The 22,554-nt window shown below is 36.3% G+C and overlaps 1 long non-coding RNA gene across 2 annotated transcripts in view; it reads right to left on the bottom strand.

The window, feature by feature from the left end:
- The window catches only part of LOC103883858, a 123,398-nt gene that overhangs the window by 86,297 nt on the left and 14,547 nt on the right, over window positions 1-22,554 (bottom strand). The window contains exons 2-3 of one of the 2 annotated variants that reach the window (XR_002521653.2): window positions 19,313-19,493; window positions 16,763-16,797 (exon numbers count right to left, since the gene is read on the bottom strand). This is a non-coding gene — a long non-coding RNA (uncharacterized LOC103883858). Of the gene's footprint in view, window positions 1-16,762; window positions 16,798-19,312; window positions 19,494-22,554 lie in introns of those variants that run through there. The other variant, XR_002521652.2, reaches the window with a different exon arrangement.

The following is a 22,554-nucleotide window of genomic DNA, read 5'->3' as shown; positions in this document are numbered from 1 at the left end:
TGGTTTTCTATTAGGTAGAACTACCTATTTCTTGTTCATTCATTATTCTAAATTGTCAAGAAAATTTTCAATTATCTTGATATTCCTGTATCTAGGCCCAGGACTTATAAATTATCTAAGTATGACACACCATTTTTTTCTCTTTATAATTACCACCAAGAATTTACAAGGCAACTAGTTTATATTTTATATTGTTACACGTTTTATGAACCTGTGTCACATTCCTTGAAAAATACATCTTCCCCTATCCCTTAAGTCATTTGATTAATAGAAGAGGTTGAAAAAGATACACAACCAACAGCTCTCTCTCCCACCTCAGTGCCTTAATGACTGGTCCCAGAAAGAGGCAAGACAAGTGAAGTAAGTACGTAAGGGCCAGTTTATAACCAAGTGGTTCAGATCACACCTAATTCTTGCTGGGATTGGAAAGTGCACTTACATTGGACGTAGATTGGAATCTAATCTAATTTAGTGTCAAAATCCTAAAGAATTGAAGTGACCTCAATACTAGTTCTCAAGTGATGACAATGACCCTAGCAGTTGAGATGCCGAAAAAAGAAGCTCTATCATTGGCTGGGTCAGTCAGTCTCTCTCTCTCTCTCTCTCTCTCTCTCTCTCTCTCTCTCTTCCACCCTGTACTTTCCTTCTCTAACCTCCCACTGCGACCTTTGGTTTTCCTATTGGAAAAGCAGGATTGTCTCTTACCCTGAGTCAGCCTTGACTAAGGTAAGCTATAACTAAGTTGCTCTATCAAAACCACTTTTAGATGCATGGAGAACTCTATACCCTCTACTTACTCCTTTGAAAATATATAATGAGCACTCACTATGCACCAGGCTATTTTCTAGGCACTGGAGAGGCAACAGTGAAGAGGCAGACAAGATATCTTCTCCCCATAGAATCTACATTTTAGTGGTTTTGCTCTTTAAATTATCCATACTATAGCTCTAATCTGGATGTTAACCTTTGGTTTCCCACACTGATTCCCAAATGTTGGCTGATATGCTTTCTCCTTCATCATAAGAACTCATTTGAATAACAGGACCTATATGTTTGGGTTTCAAAGCCAAGTCCCATAGTTCATAGGATAATTTCTTAGCTTTTATCTTTGTTCTAAGATTCTGCTTTGATAAATCTATTTTCCAGTCTTTTTCTGTGGCTTGAATTCCTCCCAGCCCTTGCCAGTTTCCTGAGTTAAAACCCAGAAACATTTCATTAACACCAAATATTCCAAAGTTTGGGACTGGATACACACCAATGGTTGGCCCACCTGGTCTCTGAACATCATATCTCTGAGTCCTACTGTTATATTCAAGTCACCAGATGAGACCTGGTGATACCATTATAGGACTTGTAAATGTTATTTTCCTGACCATCACTAGAGATTGCTAAACTCTCATGGACTTTATGCCTTTACCCCTTGGCTGGACATCCTTTTCCACATTTGGGAAAAACACCCCAATCCTCACCCAAGTGTCTGTTGTTAATCCATACACATCTGTGTCATCAAATAAAAAATTGAAGGCAAAACCATAGCCCCAGAAACTCCTGCATCTGCTTCTCTCTCTCTTCAAGTACATAGACTACACACTATTTGTAAATTGCCATCCAAGGTTTGTCACTGAACAATGGAATGTAAATCTTTCCAATTATGACTGATAAACACCATAAGTTTCTGTGGACCTTGGCTCTGTTGTAACAGCTGTCCCTTTGGAAACATGCTACTCAAAATAAATGTGCAACAACATTGGTCCAAAAGCCATTAAAAGCAGCAGTTGGTCATGAGCTAACATTTTATTTAAATCCAACATGTTGGAAAAACACACCACATCAAAAAAATTAACCTTAAAGTGAAATACTTAATTAAAATTATATTATCCCTTGCTCTCTATTTTTATCTGTAAGTGCATTGCTAACTGATGCTATAACTTATTTCAGCTCTTCCTCTAGTAAAGTGTAACATATCCATCATCCTGAAACACTTAAGTTACAGGCAGTTTACTCACATTAGATCTCATTAGCAATTACACTAGTGTTCAAAATACATTACCTCATTTGTCTCATAGCCCATATATTTTTTACATAATGAATTAGACCAATTAGTCTCACATGACATAAGGAAATCTTAAATAACACTGTCCTTACTTTAAGACAAGCTTGACTGAAGTGCAATGAAAGAAACTATAAAATTAATTTGTTTTGTAAGATAGTAAAAGGAATTAGATAACCAAACTTCAAGCTAAATGATTGTGGTTGGGATTGGGCATAGAGAAAAGTAGCGAAAGGAAGGACAATGCTTCACACAGTTCAGTTTTTGCAAGACATAAATTCATTATTTGTATAGCTACGAGCCATGTCTAAATGTCCAAACTAACTTGCTTATAGACTTTTCAATTGAGGCCATTATTGTCCTTTGGGAAAAACCTTGCTGATTGTAATCAGCCAAGAAATTTACAGCTATCGCACTGATCAATAACTAGAAACTTTTGGAAGCACAAAGCCAGTCCTCTATTCATGTGTTTATTTTGCCAACACAAAGTTGTTTCTCAGTGTCCCTGACACTCCCTTCAAATGACTCTTTCCAACATCGAATCCAATTTCTTATCCACTGTTAGTATCTCTATCTTCAAACTTCAGACAGAATCATAAAACACACAGGGTTAATAGGTGTTACCCAACCAAGGGTACATTTTACTCTTAGGAGGCAAATCTTAAAGGCTCCCAGCACTCCATTTGTGCTCTCTATGACCCTGGAAGGGTCCTGTGCTTTGGTACTCATCAGTATAGTAATTATCTGTCGTCTCTGTAGATCATAATTACTTTCCTCATTGTTCTATCAAGGACTGTCTTTGCAATGAAATGACTGTGAGCCTGTTAACTAGTCAAAGTGCCTCTAGTCTTCCATTTATGGGCATTATAAATTGTGTCACCTAAGGAGTCAACAGAAGATACAAATCTGGTAGCAAATCGGTTCCTAAAAATATGCTCAGGAACCTAGAGGCAAAATTTGACCCAATCATTCCTCTTTAATCAAGGTGACTCTTAATATGTCTCTTTTAATGTCATAGTAGTTAAAGATAATTTAGCACTGAAAGGCAAAGTAAAATAAGGATCCTGGGTCAATAGGAAAAGAGGTTTTCGGAGAACTCTCACATTATGAGAATGAATCTTCCTCTTCCTTCTAAACCAAGCCTCCTTTTCAAAGGAAGTGTACATTAGAGAAAATAAATCACCAAGACAGTAGAATTAGAGTCTTTTGAACACGACTCTTCCTACCATTTTCTTCTGCTTTTACAAAAATATTTCACATACCAAGTTATCTACCAGACTTCACTAAAGCATGTGCCTTATGTTCCAATTGCATCTTTTAAAGTGGCATAATTTAAAAAAAAATAGGCTTTTAAAAATACTTATCACTGGCAATTTGAAAAATGTTCACTCCAGTTCTTGCTATTCAGAGTTGAACTCAGAGAGTCAAGAACATTCCAAGTTAACTTGTCTTTTTCTCAACTCCCACAATTCCACCACATTATACCTGGTGGGCACCTCAGGGAATCTTGTGCTGCTGCCTTAGGACAAAATAGAAATGTAAATTCTGAATTTGCATCCTTAAGAGACCTTCAGTATTGCTTTAAAACCTCAAAAATAACCCAGTTTTACCAAATGAAAAATGCAGAATGTCCTCTACACAGGTGGTTGGAAACTTGTTTTAATTAGTGTTGTTTTTTTTTAAAAAAACAAATAAATTCCTGGTATTTAACTTATTGCTGGTCACATTTGAAGATCCCTAAAATTACATGAAATGAAATAATCACCCCCCCCCCCACCAACATACACAAATTTTGCAGTCTACATAAAGAAGTGGTTTATGCATGCAAAACAAATTTCAAGATTGTATCAGATAAGATAACCTAAGGTAACAACTGATACTATTAGGGAGAGAAAAGATCAAAGTGAGACAAAGAAGATGGCAAAGATGGAACCGAGTATCTTTACTGCTAGGGAGGTTTGGCTATTTGGATATGGTTCAGAGATCCCATATGTTTCCTCAAGAGAATTTTTAACTTTGTCTAATTGATCTCCAAGCAAAACTCAGCCCTTCTCATGTTTAAGAGCCTCCCTGGCACAAAGTGGCCTGTGGCTCCCATCTGCCCTCAATAAGTGACTCACACTATGTGGCCCAAAGTCACACAATGAGGCTGTCTTGAAGAACAGGCAGGCGCTGCTTTCTTCTTTCAAAATACTATGTTCATTAGAAACAGCAGATCTGAATTGCTACTCTTAACCTTATTCCAAATATTTATCTCTTTATTATTATTTTTTAAATTATAAAGTTCCATTGGTTTCCTTGCTTTCTTTAGTAGCTGTCAAAAGCAAAACAAGGCAGACAACTCTCTGATGATCACTCAAAGGCATGGCCTCCCTGTGCAGTTACTTAGCATTGTGTATGCTTGGACAGCATAGCCTAGAAAATCTGTTTAAAGTTCTCTTATGTATTAAGATGCTGACGGTGTAAGTACCCTCTCCTGTCATTTCTAAGCCCAGTGGATTTGCAGTGAGAGATCTATGTTATTTGGGTATCATTATCATGACTCTAGGCCCTCCACAAAGACACATTCTTCAATCTTTCCTGGGCTTTAATCATTCAATTCTCTAGTCCCATGAGTAGCCTATATCCAGGGAGATCCCGTACTTCTAACCTAATCTAGACAGGAATAACTGCAATAAAAGTAGTGAACATTTATTGTATGAATATTATGTGCCAATCACTGCACCATGGAATTTGTGTGTAATAGCATATTTAATCCTCACAACCATGCTGCAAAGTCACTATTGTATCTCTATTATATGGATAGGAACCAAGGCTCTAAGAGTTTAAACGACTTACCCAAGGCCATTTAAAGATGATTCTAATCCATCTCTGATGCTGAGGTTCAAATCACTGTAGGGCCTTGTTTGGGAGTGAAAAACAAGTCTCTCTTGTTCACGCTCTCCCAGAAAACTGCCTGCCTATTTTCTGTCTGTTAGAGTCCCATAAGATACAGGAGAATGTTGTTTCTGCTCCATATACTCTAAAGACTGTGGAAAGGGCTCCTGAAAACCTGGCCAACATGGCGAAACCCTGTCTCTACTAAAAAAAAAAAAAAAAAAAAAAAAAAAAAAAAATTAGCTGGGCATTTTGGTGCATGCCTGTAATCCCAGCTACTTGGGAGGCTGAGGTGGGAGAATCACTTAAACCCGGGAGGTGGAGGTGGCGGTTGCAATGGACCGAGATCACTCCACTGCACTCCAGCCTGGGCGACACAGCGAGACTCTGTCTCAAAAAAAAAAAGAAAGAAAATCTAAAATCTCAAAACTGAAAGTGACCTTAAAGTGACCTTAAAGATTAACTAACTCCAAACCCTTTTGTTTTTAAAAATATCCTTAGTGTCAAGCAGTTCCTTATTGGCAGAGCAGGAATTGGAAGCTATAAACTTATCTCAAATCTAAATAGTTACTGTTTTCCTGTTACCTCACGCAGCTGCCACATGATTTTAAATACTTTTCTTATTGAGTTATTTAGAATAGTGAAGGTAACATGAGCTTTTGTAATTAATAAATACCAAAATTTAATGGGCTCAACATATTCATCATTCATTATCAGTTCAATGTGGATGTTTCTGCATGGCAAGTAGCTTTTCTCTAGATGGTAACTGAGGAACCAAGGCTGCTATGGATATTGTGGATTCATCTTCTTCTGGGATCTCAGTGTCCTCTGTTTCTGACTAACATAATAAGATGTAAAAGATATTCTTGCACTTCAGAATGGAAGTGACACTTATTTATGCCCACAACGCATTGGTAAAAACTAGTCATGTGTCCATACCTGAATGCAAAAGGGACTAGAAAATGTATTCACCATCAGATATCTGCTTTCCAGCAAAATAATCACTCTGGGGAAGGGAGAACACACATTTTTGGTGGATAGCTATCCATCTCTCTCATATTTGTTTTTCTGCCACATCCCTCCTAGATAACAAATTCCACTTTCAAACATCTCCTAGTGAGTTGAACTAGAAGACTTCTAAGTTGTCCTAAACATCAAAACTTTGTACGACAGATTGGATTATTTTTTCCAAACTTTTCTTCCTTCCATTAAGAGAATCACACTTCCATGTCCTTGGCCATGAGTACTTGTCTTCCACTGTGGGCAGAGAAAACACTTTACCACCCCATTGATACTGGCATTGATCAGATGACTGGCTTTGGCCAGTGACTGTGGGTGAAAGTGACAGTCTCCCTTCCACAGTTAAGCTTTAAGAAACATTATATTTGTCTGTCAGCCTCTTGTTTCTCTGCCACCCACTGTGAGAAGAACATACCACAAGTAGCCACTCTTCCCAGAGCAGGTAGTTACGTGGAGAAAACCTGAACCCAACCTCAGTCTGGAACAAAGCACAGCTGATTTCAGCCAAACCCTGCCAAATATGAAGCCAAAAAAAAAAAAAAAAGAAAAAGAAAAAGAAAAACAATCACCTCCTTTTAAAAGCCACTAAGTTTAGGGGGCTTGTTTGTCATGCAATATCACTTCAGCAATAGTTGACTGATGCAAAGAAATTTGATCATTCTATGAGTATAAGTAATTATCAGCTGGCCTTCTAGGAAGGAATCTGTAAGCAAAATGACCAGCTTACATTCAAGAAAATCAAAAGTTTATCTGACCCAAAAAAAAAAAAAAAAAGTGGGTCTATTTTCCATTGATGTGACTAGAAGCATTTCATTGTTTTCAATAGTTTTAGGAAAATGATATCTTATTGTCTTTTATTATTAGAGGAGAGTAGTTCCCCTCAAGGAGTAAGTCCAAGAACCCATGGAAAAGAGGTAGGAACACCAATTGAAAAGTCCATGTTTTTGCCCAAGGTGGCATAAAAGGCATTCCTTGGGCCAGTGAGGAGGAAATAAAACTTCTCTGGATTTCTTGCTCAATTTCTTACTGAGCCATTAAAACATATAAGCTCTAGGCCGGGCGCGGTGGCTCAAGCCTGTAATCCCAGCACTTTGGGAGGCCGAGACGTGCAGATCACGAGGTCAGGAGATCAAGACCATCCTGGCGAACACGGGTGAAACCCCGCCTCTACTAAAAATACAAAAACCAGTCGGGCGAGATGGCGGCGCCTGTAGTCCCAGCTACCGAGGCTGAGGCAGGAGAATGGCGTGAACTGGAGAGGAGCTTGCAGTGAGCTGAGATCTGCCACTGCACTCCAGCCTGGGCGGGCAGAGCAGACCGCCTCAAAAAAAAAAAAAAAAAACATATAAGCTCTAAAGATGGAAATTGTTTTCTTTTAATTACCATAGAAACATTTTCATATATATAAAAATTAGTAAAAATTAGTTCTGTAGCCATGTGTTTCTCTAATTGTACTGATTCAAAGGATAATAAAATTTTTCTTACCTCTGGAAAAGCCAGACAGTTAATCCCAGGACAGGCACCTAAGTTAGCACTGAAAACAGGGAACAAGACCTTTCTACATATTTACACATCAAAGGAGATGAAGACCAGAACTTAGAAACATCTCTAGGTTAGAGACACCTGGACCTATCTGGCTCCTGGAGACATTTTATTTCCCCACCAAAGGGTTTGAGTCAGGACTCAAGACCTTTACATTTCCAAGGAAACCCATTCAGGAGGGGAGGGGCAGCTGTCTCTCTACCTTTTATAAGCACAGAAAAATCTTTTTGCCTCATTTCTTAACTATAGAGTATCTGGCTGCTCACATAGGGTATTTGACTTGGTTTTCATCACTGTGTCCCAGGGATAAGCCCTGAGGCAAGGAGGCCAATGCACTTATTATCTACCGAGAGGTAATTCATAAGAAATCTGTCTCTGATCCATAATATTTCATGTGTGCATTGCTGATAAAATTAATAAAGATGAATATTAGAAACTCAACAACCACAAACTAGACTAAAAGAAATGATACATAACCTTTGTCCATTTTATAATTTTTGCTAACTTTGGCCCTAATCCCAGGGCAACTAATGCGAAGTGAAGTACACTCTTCTTGTCTGCAAAATCTTGAATAGGTGACAAGCACAATCTGTATATGGGGTAAGCCTCATGCCACAACAGCTAACAAGGAACTGAGGACTCCTTCCAGCAACCAAGTGAGTGAGCATGGAAAGAGCTCCAGCCCCTGTCAAGCCTTCAGATGACAGCATTCCTGGCCAACAGCTTGGCTGCAACCCTGTGGAGACTCTGAGCCACAACCATCAAGCCAAGCTACTCCTGGACTTTTAACTCTCCGAAATTGTGTGAAATGATATACACACTTGTTTCAAACTGCTATTTTTGAGTAGTTTGTTACACAGAATCAATAACAAATACCTGCATGTAAAATACTTTTGAGGACTATATGACACAATCAAAGCTCAATAAATATTACCCTTACTGCTAGTTAGCAATGACTGTGCTACTTATCTCGTAAGCAGGATGCTCTTCCCTCCTTGATACAGTATCTAAGAAGTCCCTGAAAGCCAAAAGAAAATGTAACAGAACTAATATTTGAAAAAATACTGTCTTAGAATATTTCTAACAAAAAAAAAAAGATGAGACTACAAATTCAGGAAAACCAAGAAGTTCCAAGCAAGACAAATTTTAAAAGTATTCATACCTATACACCTCACAGTGAAACTGTGACAAACTGAAGACAAATAAAAAGTCTTGAAAACAACCAGAGAAAAAAGATTACCTTCCAACATGTAATTATTTGACTACTGACTTACTCTGTAGCAACAATGAAAGCCATAATTACACAATGGGTTATCTGTCATCTTTTAATTTCTAAAGTAATCACATGGAAGAGGAGAAACAGGGCAAAAATGTCAAACTATTATAGGAAGAAATGTAAAAATTTTAAAAATCAGTTCAAAATGCAAAAAAAAAAAAAAATCAACAATGGGACAAATGGAGAGCTTAAAAAAAAAAGTTGTATTTAAACTCCAACAGATAAATATGATTATATGGAATATAAATGGTCTAAATGCCCAGGTGAAAACCATGGTTTCAGAATGCAAAAAGAATCCCACAATACAACTATATGCTCTTTACAAGAAATACTTTAAAAAGAATAAAACACAAAACCTTAGAAACTTTGAAAGTAAAAAGATGGAAAGTGTTAAAGAATGCAAACACCACTGAAAGAGCTGTCATACCTATAATACCAGAAAAAAAAACACCATGATAAAATGTCTTATTAGCATTAAAGCCACTTCATACATTAAAAAAATATTACCATGAAGATATAACAATTTTTAATATACGTGTACCTCTCTCAGAATGTGCACAAAGAGGGCATGTGAGCACACAGAAAAATGGCAGCTACCTACAAGCCAAGAGAAGAGTGAAACCTACCTTGTCAGCACCCTTCCAGCCTCCAGAGCTGTGAGAAATACACTTCTTTATTTCAGCTACCTGGTTTGTGGTATTTTATTATAGTAGCCTGAGCTGACCAATACACTGAAGTAGACTTAAGGGGGAAAAAAAATCAACAGTTATATAGCTATTAAAGCAATTGAATCAGTCCTCAAAAATATTTCCACAAATAAAATTCCAAGTCAAGATGGCTTCTCTGACAATTTTTATCAAATACTCAAAAATCGATTATTCCAATCTTACCCGATCTCATCCAGAAAATAGGGGGAAAAATAGAACAACCTTACAAGTCATTGAACGAGGCCAACATTACCCTGATAACAAAACAAACATGAACAATATAAAAAAGAAAAGTACAAGTCAATCTCACTCATGAACTTTGATCCAAAATTCCTAAACACAATAGTAACCAATTAAATTTAGCACTATAGAAAATAGATAAGATATCATGACCAAGTTGCGTTTACTCAGGAAATTCATGGTTGATATAACATTTTAAAATCAAAGCAATTTACCACACGAATAGAGTAAAAGAAAAAAATCATATAATAATCATCACAATAGATGAAGAAAAACAATTTGAAGAAATAAAAATGTCTTAATGATTTATAATTAGATAAAATACTAAGTGACTAGGCAGCAATGTTACACAAATATAAAAATCTCTGAGGGGAAAAAAATATAACTTTATTAAGAAATATTAAAAGATACCTAAATGTATTGGGAAACAGATTATCTATCGGGGTTGAAAAAAATCAATATTATAAAAATGTGAACTTTCTCAAAATTTATCTTTAGATTCAATGTAACCCAATCAAAATTCTAGAAATTTTGCCTTACAAAAAAGGAGAAATGGCTCTGAAACTTTATATGCTGAAAAGAGCCAAGAATCAAGACAACGTTAAATAAGAAACACAAATTTGGAAACTTATCCAAATCATATATAAAGATTGATTATAGAACTTTAGTAATTAAGGCAGTGTAATTATGGTGCTAAGATGAAAAACCAGGCAAATGAAACAAGATAGAAAGCCCAGTATCTACCTGCATGTTTGCTGCAGCACCGTTCACAATAGCCAAGATTTAGAAGCATCCTAAATGTCCATCAATAGATCATTGGATAAAGAAAATGTGGTACGTATACTCATGGGGGAATTATGCAATCATAAAAAAAGAATGATATCCTGTCATTTGAAAAAACATGTATGGAACTGGAGGTCATTATGTTAAATGAAAAAAGTCAGGCACAGAAAGACAAACTTCCCATGTTCTCACTTATTTGTGGGTGCTAAAAATAAAAACAATCAAAATCATGGAGATAGAAAGGAGAAGGATGGTTACCAGAGATTTGGAAAGGTAGTAGGGGTTGGGGGAGTGGGAATGGTTAATGGGTACTATATATATATTTAGTACTATATATAATTTTTAGTTTTTGAGACTGTGTATCAAAAATTAAATTAAACCATGATTTCAAACCACACACACAAATATATATACAGTAAGAAAGAATAAATAAGACCTAGTATTTGATAGCACAACAGAATGACTATAGTCAATAATAATCTAATTGTACATTTTTAAATAACTAAAGGTAATTGGACTGTTTGTAACACAAGGATAAATGCTTGAGGGGATAGATATCTCATTTTCCATGTGATTATTATTTATTGCATGCCTGTATGAAAGTATCGCATATACCCCATAAATATATGCACCTACTATGTACCACAAAAATTTAAAAATACAAATTTTTTAAATTGAAAGAAAGAAAGCCCAGAAAAAGACTACATATGCATGGACATTTCCTTGAGAACAGAAGTGTTAATGCCAATCAGTGAGAATAGGTCAGACTTTGTTTTAAACAGATATCAGTAGGACTCAGTGGCTCCTGTCTATAATCCCAGCACTTTGGGAGGCCAAGGTGGGCAGATTACTTAAGGCCAGTAGTTTCAGACCAGCCTGGACAACATGGCAAAATCCCATCTCTACTAAAAATACAAAAGTTAATCGGGCATGGTGGTGCACACCTGTAATCCCAGCTACTTGGGAGGCCGAGGCATGAGATTTGCTTGAACCTGGGAGGCAAAGATTGCAGTGAGGCAAGATCTGGGTAACAGAATGAGACTATGTCTCAAAATAAAAATAAACAGATGTTATTGGGACAATTTGATATCCATATGGGCAAAAATTAAATTAAACCATGATTTTAAACCATACACACAAATCAGTTCCAGGTGGAATAAATATCTAAGAATTAAAGGCAAGGCTACTAAGCTTTGTTATGATAGTAGAGGAGAATATCTATATGACTTCAGAATAGAGAAAATTCCCTAAGGAAATCACAAAAGCCCTGATAATAATGAGCAAGATTGGTAAATTTAACTCTAGTAAACTAAGAACTTCTGCTCATCAAAAACACCACAAAGGGAACAAAAAGGCAAATCACAGAGTGGAAGAAAACATTTACAATACATACAAAGATGTGTATTTTAAATACACACATACATATACAATTTAAAACTGAGCAAAATAATCAAAAAGGCATGTCCAAAAAAGCAAAGCACCAAATGGCCAATAAACATATAAAAGGAGCTTGACCTCGCTAGTAGCCTGGGAATTACACATTCAAACAACTACAATGAGATAATACTATATGCCCACTGATTCCTAGGTATCTACCCTAGAGAAAACGTTTTGAACATATGCCCCAAAATGCTCATTTTAACATTGTTCTTAGGACACTCAAATTGAAAATACCTAAATATGTACTAGCAGTAGAGTGGATTAATGACTATGGCATTCTGGAATGCAGTATTAGGAAATACTCTTGTGAATAAACTATGGCTATATACAATATCAATGGATCTTACAAATATGATACTGAGTAAAAGAGGAAGACACTGTAGAAGTCAGACTATGATTTAATTTAATAAAGTTCAAAAATACATAAAATAGACTATATTGTACAGACATGCATACATAGGTGGTAAAATACAAAGAAAAGCACAGAAATGATTATCACACAATTCAGAGTAGCCATTTCCTTTAGAGGAGAGAAAGAGTTGTGATAATGAAGGAATGCATAGGAGACATTTCAGGTCTTGGCAGCATTATATTTCTGGACCTAGGTCATGGAAACTTACAAGTTCTCTTTCTATTACTTATTAAACTGTGTATTTATGGTTTATATATTTTTCTGTATATATGATTTACTTCACATGAAACTATTTTTTAAATTTAGATGAAAATATTATTTTATGTTTATTTATTTTCTCTAGTAAGTCAATCCTAAAAGTCACACTATTATTCTTTAAAATTTCCATACAAGGTAGCTATATATGTAATATATAACATGCCAGTTGGTTTCTTACTGAGTCAAGGAAAGAGATTAAAGTAATGATTATATCAACAGATTCATCCAGGCACTAAAAATGTAAGTGTAAAACCCCATATACTCTTTGGATAAGTAATCATGATTTTGCAGCATTTTACGTTTCCTCTGAGGTAGTTCAGTGATGTGGAACTGAATCATTAGCCAGTTCTTCAATGTGTAACTTCTCTTACCTGTGAAGAGAGGCAGAAAATGAAGTGTTTGGAGTAGAACAAAAAATTCTCGTTAGCTGAATGCTGAGAGAATAGCACAAGTGGCTATTTGTGAGATTCAAATATCGCTTAAAGAAGTCCCGAGGGATATGGCAGTTCCTACTTCTCACAAGGTTGATGGCTATTACCCGGAGATCTTTATTAGCACAGCTGGTAGGCTAATGGGACACAGAAATGTAAAGAGGCACAAAGATAATTCCAAGAACAGTTATACTTAGGGAAGTCCCTCTGCCACCCTTGTTTAAAACTATCTTTTCCTTTCCACGATCTTCTTTGCTGTCTTGGACTGACTCCTCACTAATTACTGACCTTTCATTTCTCTGCCCAGTTTGCAGTCAAAATGGTGATGAAGCACTAAGGAAGAAAAGGATATCAAATGACATCAAACAAAGATTTCTGATTCCAGCAACAAAGGAGTAATAGGGACCACACTCATCTTGCCACATTAAACAACTAGAAAACTGGACAACATCTATGAAATGATGGTTTCATACACTAATCTAGAGGGAACACAAGACTGTGGTATCTGAGAGAAAGGAAACAAATAAAGTGAGCCCTGTCATTTTACAGGCTTCCTACCTAAAGAATTTTCAGACCACAGAGCAGAGAGGAGGAACGCCAACAGATTTCAGTTGCCCCACTTAGTTGAGGAGACAGAGATTACAGTTTGGAAAGAACAAGGCAGCTAAAATGTGTAAGGCAAAATAGCAGAGAGGAGGACTCTATCCACAGACCGAATGCTGCCAATATGCATGAGGGTTACTCTAAGACTGGCTGAGCTCTGCTCTGCACATGTAGGAGAAAAGCTACCTGAGGATAGGGAAACCACCAGAAAGGAGTAGTTAATACGTAGAGCTTTCACGGGGTTGAGAATTGTTTTGCTGCCAACTACTAGAGGGATAAGACATGAGTCATTGGGTAGAATATTCAGAGAGTATTACCTTAGTAATTCAGAGAGTATTACCTTAGTAATTCGGAGAGTATTACCTCAGTAATTCAGAGAGTATTACCTTAGTGCTGCTAAATTAGCAGCACACTAAAGCTGCCGTGGACTTGCCCTGCCAATGCTTAAAAGACAGTCTCAAAAAGATCTAACTGAGTCCATAAAACTTACCTGCACACCAAAACAAACACAACATTATTTAAACACATGTAATAAAATCCAACAACCAATAGTATATGACTCACAATGTATGCCATCCAATCAAAACTCATGATGTCTGGCATTCAAAGAATGATAACACTCTGCATGTTACCTGACATGCAAAGAAGCAGGAAAATATGACCCAAACCAGAAAAAAAAGTCAATCAATGGAAACAGACACAGAAATCACAGCGAAAATAACACCAGTAGACAAGGATGCCGAAACTACTATATGTACACTTTAAATGTTAGAGAAGATAGAGGAAAACATGAATATCATGAGGAGATATATAGAAGATATTATAAAACACAAATGGAACTTCTAAAGAGGGAAAATATAGTATCTGACATAAAAAATACACTGAATATAATTAGCAGATTAGACGCTACAATAAAAAGGACCAATGAATTTGAAAGCACGGCAATGGAAACTCTTCAAAATGAATCTATGAATTGAGAAAAAAAGACTTAAAAAACTGAACTCAGCATCAGGGTTCTATGGGACAATACGAAGCAGTCTAAAGTTGAAGTCACAGAGGGAGGCAGAAAACTATTTTTTTAAATAATAATATTGAAAATTTCTCAAATTTGATGAAAACTCTAAACTCTTTAAGAACCTCAACAAATCATAAACAGAGTAAATCTAAGAATTTAAATAGAAAACTAAATAAAAGTGAACTCTTTATATAAAAGAGAAATATTATTTCTAATAATTCTATATAAAGAAATAAATTGTTAAGAAATATGCAAAAGTAGAGTGCATAAAAGAAAAAAATGCTAATTTGCCTCATTATATGATAAAACAATACAGCATATGTGGTAAAACGCTTCCAAAAGAAAATGAGATTAAGGATAACAGCCTCCATCTCCATCCGTGTCCTATCCTTAGCAAGCTAACCCAGAAAAAACAAATACTGCATGTTCTCACTTACAAGTGGGAGCTAAATGATGAGAACATCTGGACACATAGAGGGGAACAACACACACTGGGGCCTTTCAAAGGGTGGAGGATGGGAGGAGGGAGAGGGTGAGGAAAATAAATAATGGGTACTAGGCTTAATACCGGAGTGATGAAGTAATCTGTACAACAAACCCCCATGACACAAGTTTACCTATGTAACAAACTTGCACTTGTACCCGTAACTTAAAAGTTTAAAAAAGTAAGTGTGGCAAATATTTCTAATCATTACAACAGAGAGAAAACATTCTTAATGAAGAAAATGTTTGTCCTGAGATTTTAGGGTTTTTTTGTTTTTTGTTTTTTGTTTTTTGTTTTTTTGTTTTGTTTTTTGAGACAGAGTCTCGTTCTGTCGCCCAGGCTGGAGTGCAGTGGCTGGATCTCAGCTCACTGCAAGCCCTGCCGCCCGGGTTTACACCATTCTCCTGCCTCAGCCTCCTGAGTAGCTGGGACTACAGGCGCCCGCCACCTCGCCCGGCTAGTTTTTTTGTATTTTTTAGTAGAGACGGGGTTTCACCGTGTTAGCCAGGATGGTCTCGATCTCCTGACCTTGTGATCCGCCCGTCTCGGCCTCCCAAAGTGCTGAGATTACAAGCTTGAGCCACCGCGCCCGGCCTGTTTTTTGTTTTTTTTAAGATGGAGTTTCACTCTTGTCGCCCAGGCTGGAGTGCAGTGGCATGATCTCGGCTCACTGCAACCTCCCCATCTTGGGTTCAAATGAATCTCCCACCTCAGCCTCCAGAGTAGCTGGATTACAGGCACTCACCATTACACTTGGCCAATTTTTTTGTATTTTTAGTAGAGATGAGGTTTCACCACGTTGGTCAGGCTGGTCTCAATCTCCTGACCTCAGGGTGATCCACCTGCCTCAGCCTCTCAAAGTGCTGGGATTACAGGCGTGAGCCACCACACCTGGCCCTAAATTTCATTTCACAGATTCAGATACTGAGACAAGGATTTGTATAAAAGTAATTAGGAAAATTGTCAAGAATTGAGGCAGAAGGACAAGAAAGGCAAGGAAGCCAGACAAGGGAAAAATATCAAGCAAATACGTGCAGAGGATAACCTAGGATCATTCATGCAGGAGACTTCTGACACAGTGCAAGTCCCACTTCAAATTTGTCTCCTCCCATGTGGGCTGAGGGAGCTTTGGTGTTTATACCTATGCGTTTGCCAGTCAGCCCTTGGTTGAAGACACCACTGCCCACCCCCTAGGCACACAGCAAATCTACTTCTGGAAGCCTCTGTGCGGTGCATCTGCAGAGAGATAAATATACTTCTTGTTGGGAGAAAGAACATAATCAAAGTTATTGTCTGAAAAACTGGGAAAGAAATCTGAGGTCATGTGGGTGAAGTACCAATGTTTTCCACTACAGTGTTCTTTAAACTAAACTGAAAGTACAACATTCTTATAAAAAGAAAAAGTAATTCGCCAAAATAAATAGAAATAATCAATGAACCTAACAAAATATATTGACTCTCACAAGTAAATATAATTACAACAATAAGGAAATAACATGTTACACTTATCCACTGGAAAATTTTTTAAAGTCTGTTGATACTCTGGGGGAAACGGTACTCTTGCTAAATGCTAGTAGAAATATGGGTTGAGGTAAACTAATCTGGAAATATACCTTAAATGATGCATTCCATTAAGCCAGCAATTCTACTTCTGAGAACCTGTACTAGGGAAATAATTACACATGTGTATAAGAATGTGTGCATACATATGCTGAAAAAAATATTATTTATAATAAGAAAAGGTTGACAAACATAAATGCCCCAATTTAGAGATTTGTTTTTTAAAATTTCAATACATTTGTAAAATAGAAAATTAACACACCCATTAAAGTGATGCTATCAATTTGTATTTGTTAAAAAAAACCAACTCTATCATTTATAAACACATGCACATACATACTCACCCTGAATTGCTTCTAGAATTGTTTCTTGCTCACCTATATTGTGTCTAGTCAAGGACCGTATTTTCAGCAATTCCTAAAGTAACTTATCATTGAAAGAACTGAGTCACTTTACTTAATTATAAGGCAATTTGAAAATCATCCCAAGTGATGTGATATAAAAATGTACTTATAATTAAATTAAAATGATTATTGTGTTAAGAAATTCAGAACATCCTTTCACTCAACAAAAATATTTCTTAGTAATCCCAACATTTCCTTTGCTTCATTTGAAACCAAAGTTCTTCTGTGATTGTTTCATTTTTCTCCTGATTTTGACTGATTCTCTGGGCCCACAGCCATCACACTAAATAAACTGCATACAACAGCAGAAAACCGCTCCCTCTCCTAGGAGATAAGTTCATTGCTTGCTGATCTTGTCGGGGGCCTCCTTCCAATCATGTGAACTGGGACATTGTGGAAACACACCAACAGAAACACATGCCACATTTGTTTTTTCCCAAAATAACCATCCTTCAGACTCTTAAATCACGACTTTTATGACCTCCTAATGATCAGTGCCTGAAATCTCCAGGTTCTCGAAGCTCCTTCTAAAATGCAACACAGGATGCATTGAGTGTGGCTGGCACAACTGATGTCTGACGTTGCTTGACCTGGGAAACCTACATCTGTTCACATAGTGCAAAAGTATACAAATTCTTAGAGCAAAAGTGTGCCTGTTGATTCATTTTGAACTTGTATTACCCAAAATGATAAAGTATTTTTATATGAACTACCATCAAGCAAAATCTAGCCAAATACTCCATGAAACTAACTTAAGATATTTATCTCTTACTGAATTTCTTTCTTTCTTCCTTAGTCCGTCATTATTATTTTAATTTAATTTCCTTAGTCCAACATATTCACTATTTGGTGATTTATAATCATAACTTCTATAAACAAGTACTCTTTGTCTCCCTTATTATTTGTAGTATGATATAGGTATAGGTTATTAAATGCTGGGACAGGAAAAAATTAAGGACAGAGAACCTTAGAGATATTGATACAAGAGAGTCCAGGCAGTGAAGGAAAAGAAGACAGGGGTTTTAAAATGCTGGTAGAGAGCAGGGACTCCAAGTTACACATTTTGTCTTTGGAGTCCTTGTTACCCTTACATCCATATACGTTGTTTAGTTTAATTGATCTTGTCAAAACAGTGATGCCCTCTCCTCCAGAAAAGAACATAAACAAGTTACAAGAAATGATTTGGCATTTACAAATAAAGCTAACTCTGCCTGAAGATAAACTTTAGCCAGAATTTATTCTTGCAATTTCTAGTACATTCAGAGAATAATGGGTAATACCACCTGCACATTTACAGAATTAATGTATTTAATAAAATATATTGGCTGGCTCCTCCTGCAACAAGGAATATTTCCTTGTATGAGTATTGGTGAAAAGACATCTGTGTTGGGTCACTCTTCCAGGGTTAAATTCTAGCTCTTATACTTACGTTAATCTTAGATAAGTCATCTTAGCCACTCTGTGCCTCAGTACCTCAGTTTATGCATCTGTAAAAATGTTTACCTCTCTGTAAGAGATAATCAGCACTAACATTTATTATTTATCATGTGTCAGGAACTGTTCTGAGAGTTTTAGATATTTTAATGTATTTAATCATCAGTAAAGGTAAGTACCCATTTCGCTGATAAGAAATACAAGACACAGAGAGGTTAAATACTTGCCCAAGCTCACACATTTAGTTAAGTAACAGAGCCCAGATTTAAAACCCAGTCTGGATCCAAGACACAAGCTTTTATTCACTACACTATCCTGATTCTCCACAGGGTAAAAATACTACAGAGTTAACACGAGAATTATAAGAAACATTATAAGAAAAATACTTGGAATCATTAAAGTTCAAATATGTATCTATTGTTACTACTGTTTTAAAACCAGACATCTTTCTGCCTCCACTAGCACGTTCCCCACATACCTTTCAAGGGATTTTCAATGCAGCACAGGACAGCTTATCATTTTAAAATACTACATCAATTTGAACAGTTTCAAAATGATAACAATTCATTTCAAATATGTTTTACATCTAGTATTGTAACTTGCAATAGGCACATGTGCTAATTCATACCACACCACAGCTACTGAATATCTAAATAGAATTTTCACAAATAGAATTGATTAGAGATACATTTGGAGAGTTTAACATTTAAAGAAATCTCAAGATAAGTGCTTTTTCAGGCAAATAGTTCTTTTGAAACAAAAATAATTTACCTCACCTGCCCATGTAAACATATGATTGGTAGTCTCAGGGCAGAGCAAAACTATGGTGTCAAATGACAAAGGTGGTTGTGTCTGAGCCGTAAGTTACTCGAGTCCACAGAGTGGTGATGGAGGAGTGTTTGGGTCACATGTCCATACTCATAAGCAAGCAGCCAGCCACAAATTCCAAAGAAGAACCTAAAAGAAAAGAAAAAAACATGCCATCAAACTGGCAGGCCAAACTATGTGCTAGCGCAAAGTGTAAAAACAGAGAGATAACACAAAGGTAAGAGAGAAAAATATAATCCCCTTGCTTTGTCATTGTGTCATCTGTTGGCAAGTGTGAAGGTTTCTTTGCTAAGGAGTTGCCTAGGTCTCTGAGATCCTCAAAGGCATAAAAAGTGTAGTACTGTTTCTTCACAAAACAGAGGACTGAAACACCGACCAGCATAACCAATAGGCTTAGTAACTCAAAGTACAGCATGGATAAGGAGCCAGAGAAAAACCAAGAAGTAGGTTTATGAGTCCCTGAACAAGGCCAATAAATCCTTCAGCACATAGGTGTCAAGGCCTCAGTCTGTGCACCAGATGCAGCTTGATGGATGGGTTTATCTGCCCCAAAAGGCATATAGAGATTGTTCTGCCTTTGGCCCCACACATAGGTGAGACAGAGTTCTAGTGTTTTCCCCCTCTAGCCTTTTTAAAATGTATTACATGTGTCCCACTCAGTATTTCCAATTCTTTGCCTTCCAGTTTTAGCACTAAACCTTACATCCAAAGTACACAAGGAGTGTGTTTACTATGCTTAGACTTCTAGGACATCTTACTTTTGAACAAAGTCCAGAAAAATATAGTATCTCTATTAATTTGACTCACTTGAAATAGATTGATATCTTCTCCTCCTGCATCTCACAATAGTTAGGATCAACTTAGCAAATTTTGGACATTTTTCCAATGTTCTTCCAATCACTTATAAAAGATAGTATTTAGCAGCACAGATCCAGGAAATAGTCCAGTGTGGCTCAGGCATACTTTCTGTTCAGTCACCACTATCTATATAGGTCAGGTTCAAATGCTGGTCAAAAAGGTCCAGAAGTGACTTATAGACTTTTGTCATAGGATAATGTCAGCCCACAGAGATGTAGCTTTATGAGTTAGAGCACAAAGTTTAGCTCTGCTTCCAAAGAGCAAAAGAGGGTAGCATATGTGGTCTGAGTCAATAGAAGAATTCGGGTAGAAGATAAAGGAGATGTTCAAGGAGCACACTGCCCTGATATGCACTGAATTCTTATTCTGGATAATTTGCCACCAGGGATGTCCTAGATGGAATAGTTCTCTCCTCAGACCATGCTACTCAGCCTTCTTCCAAGTAGACCAAACATCTTGCTAACTCAATAGCTTCGTACTTGCTGACCTCTCTTCTTGGTCTGTTCTTCTCTGAGACATTTACATATCCCATCCCCTACCTCTCATCCATACCCATGTTTTGTTTATCCCAGGAATGCAAAGATAGTTTGTATAAAAAATGAGCCATTAATGGAAAATATTATGATGACAAATTAGAATAGAAAAAACTAAATGATTAGCTCAGCATATGAAAAAACAAGTTCAACAAAATTCAAGACAAATGATTTAAAAAAAATTGTTAGAAAATATAGTGCTGTTCTAGGAAATTTTCTTGACCTCACCAAAGGCATCAATCAAAACCCACAGCTCCAATATACTTAAAGATGGTTAAGAAAGATGTGTTATGTGTTTTCTACCAGAATAAAAATTACTGAGCTTAAAAGATAAAATAAACCTGTGGCAATCAGCAGCCTGTGACTGCATAATACTGACATCAGATAAAGGACACAAAAGCCTTCTATTATAGTTTCCATTCAACATTGCACTAGATATTATAGATGATGCAATAAGACAAGAAAAATAAAAAACATAAAGGCTGAATGAAAAAAATAAAACTACTTACCTATGCAGAAAATTGAAGGAGACTTACAAACTTGTGATCAGGGCTTTAAAAGAATAGAGCACTTCTATATACCCATATACACAAAATACAAATTATAAATGAAAAAAATACAACCTTCCATTTAAAATAGCAAGCAAAATCTTTAGCTTCTTCATAATGCACCTAAGAAATAAGACTCAACAGTTTTATGGATAAAAATATGAAATATGAGGAAAATATAAGTGAAGGACATAAAATGTGACCTAAATAGAGCACTATGTCATGCTAGTAGATTAGAAGGCATATATAAAGATATCAGTTTCTCCAAATTCATCTATATCACCAGTGTATTCAGCTTACAATGCCAACAGAGTTTTTCATGGAATTTGACACAAAAGAGCAAAATGTCAAAAGTAGTTTACTTTTAAAAGAAACAAAATGAAAAAAACCATAACAGATGTTAAGATGTATTTTAAAGCTATTTTGCAATATGCTATTGATGCAAGATAAACACATTGATGAATCAAACAGAATAGGAAGCCCAGAAAGAACTCTTTGCATATATGGCTACCTTATACATGACAGAATGGGTGTTATAAATCTATGAAAAAATTAAAATAGAACACTCATAACTTTTATTGAGATAATTGGTTATCAATACGGAAAAAATAGAAGCACACTTCACACCATAAATAACAAATTCCAGCTGAACTAAAGATCTATGCATAAAAACCAAAACTCTTATAATTTTCATAAAAAATGTAGACACATGCCTTTACCAACTTGGGTGAGGGCAGAATTTTCTAGACAAGTTGCAAAAAAGCTCAACCTATAAAGGAAACAACTGATGCATTGAACTAATTATAAGATTTAAATTTTTTCACAAAAAGATAGTATAATCAATGTTAAAAGACAACTCACAGACTTGGAACAGTCTGTTACATCAATAAAACGAATAGACAATTAGTATCTAAAAATATTTAAAGAACTTCTTCAAATCAATAAGGAAAAGAAAACTCAATAAAAAAAAATGGGCAAGGGATGGATGGAAACTGAGGAGGAATCACAAATGGCCAATAAACACTTGAAAAAGGCTCTCAGCCCAATTGATAATAAAATGTAAACAATGAGATGCCATTCATTCCCATTTCACACCCACCAGATTGGTAAAAATGTTACAGTTGGCAAGGATGTAGAGCAATGGAAATTCTCATGCACTGACATTAGGAGCGTGAATTAACCTGACTGTTTGGAGAGCCATTTGGCAGTAACAAGTAAATCTGTTGGTGTTCATACCCTGTAAGCCAGGAA

Source organism: Papio anubis, chromosome 6 (genome assembly GCF_008728515.1).
Source record: "Papio anubis isolate 15944 chromosome 6, Panubis1.0, whole genome shotgun sequence".
NCBI classification, from domain to species: Eukaryota; Metazoa; Chordata; class Mammalia; order Primates; family Cercopithecidae; genus Papio; species Papio anubis.
The sequence above is the reverse complement of the archived record's forward strand: the minus strand, read 5'-3'. Positions and strand labels throughout refer to the sequence as shown.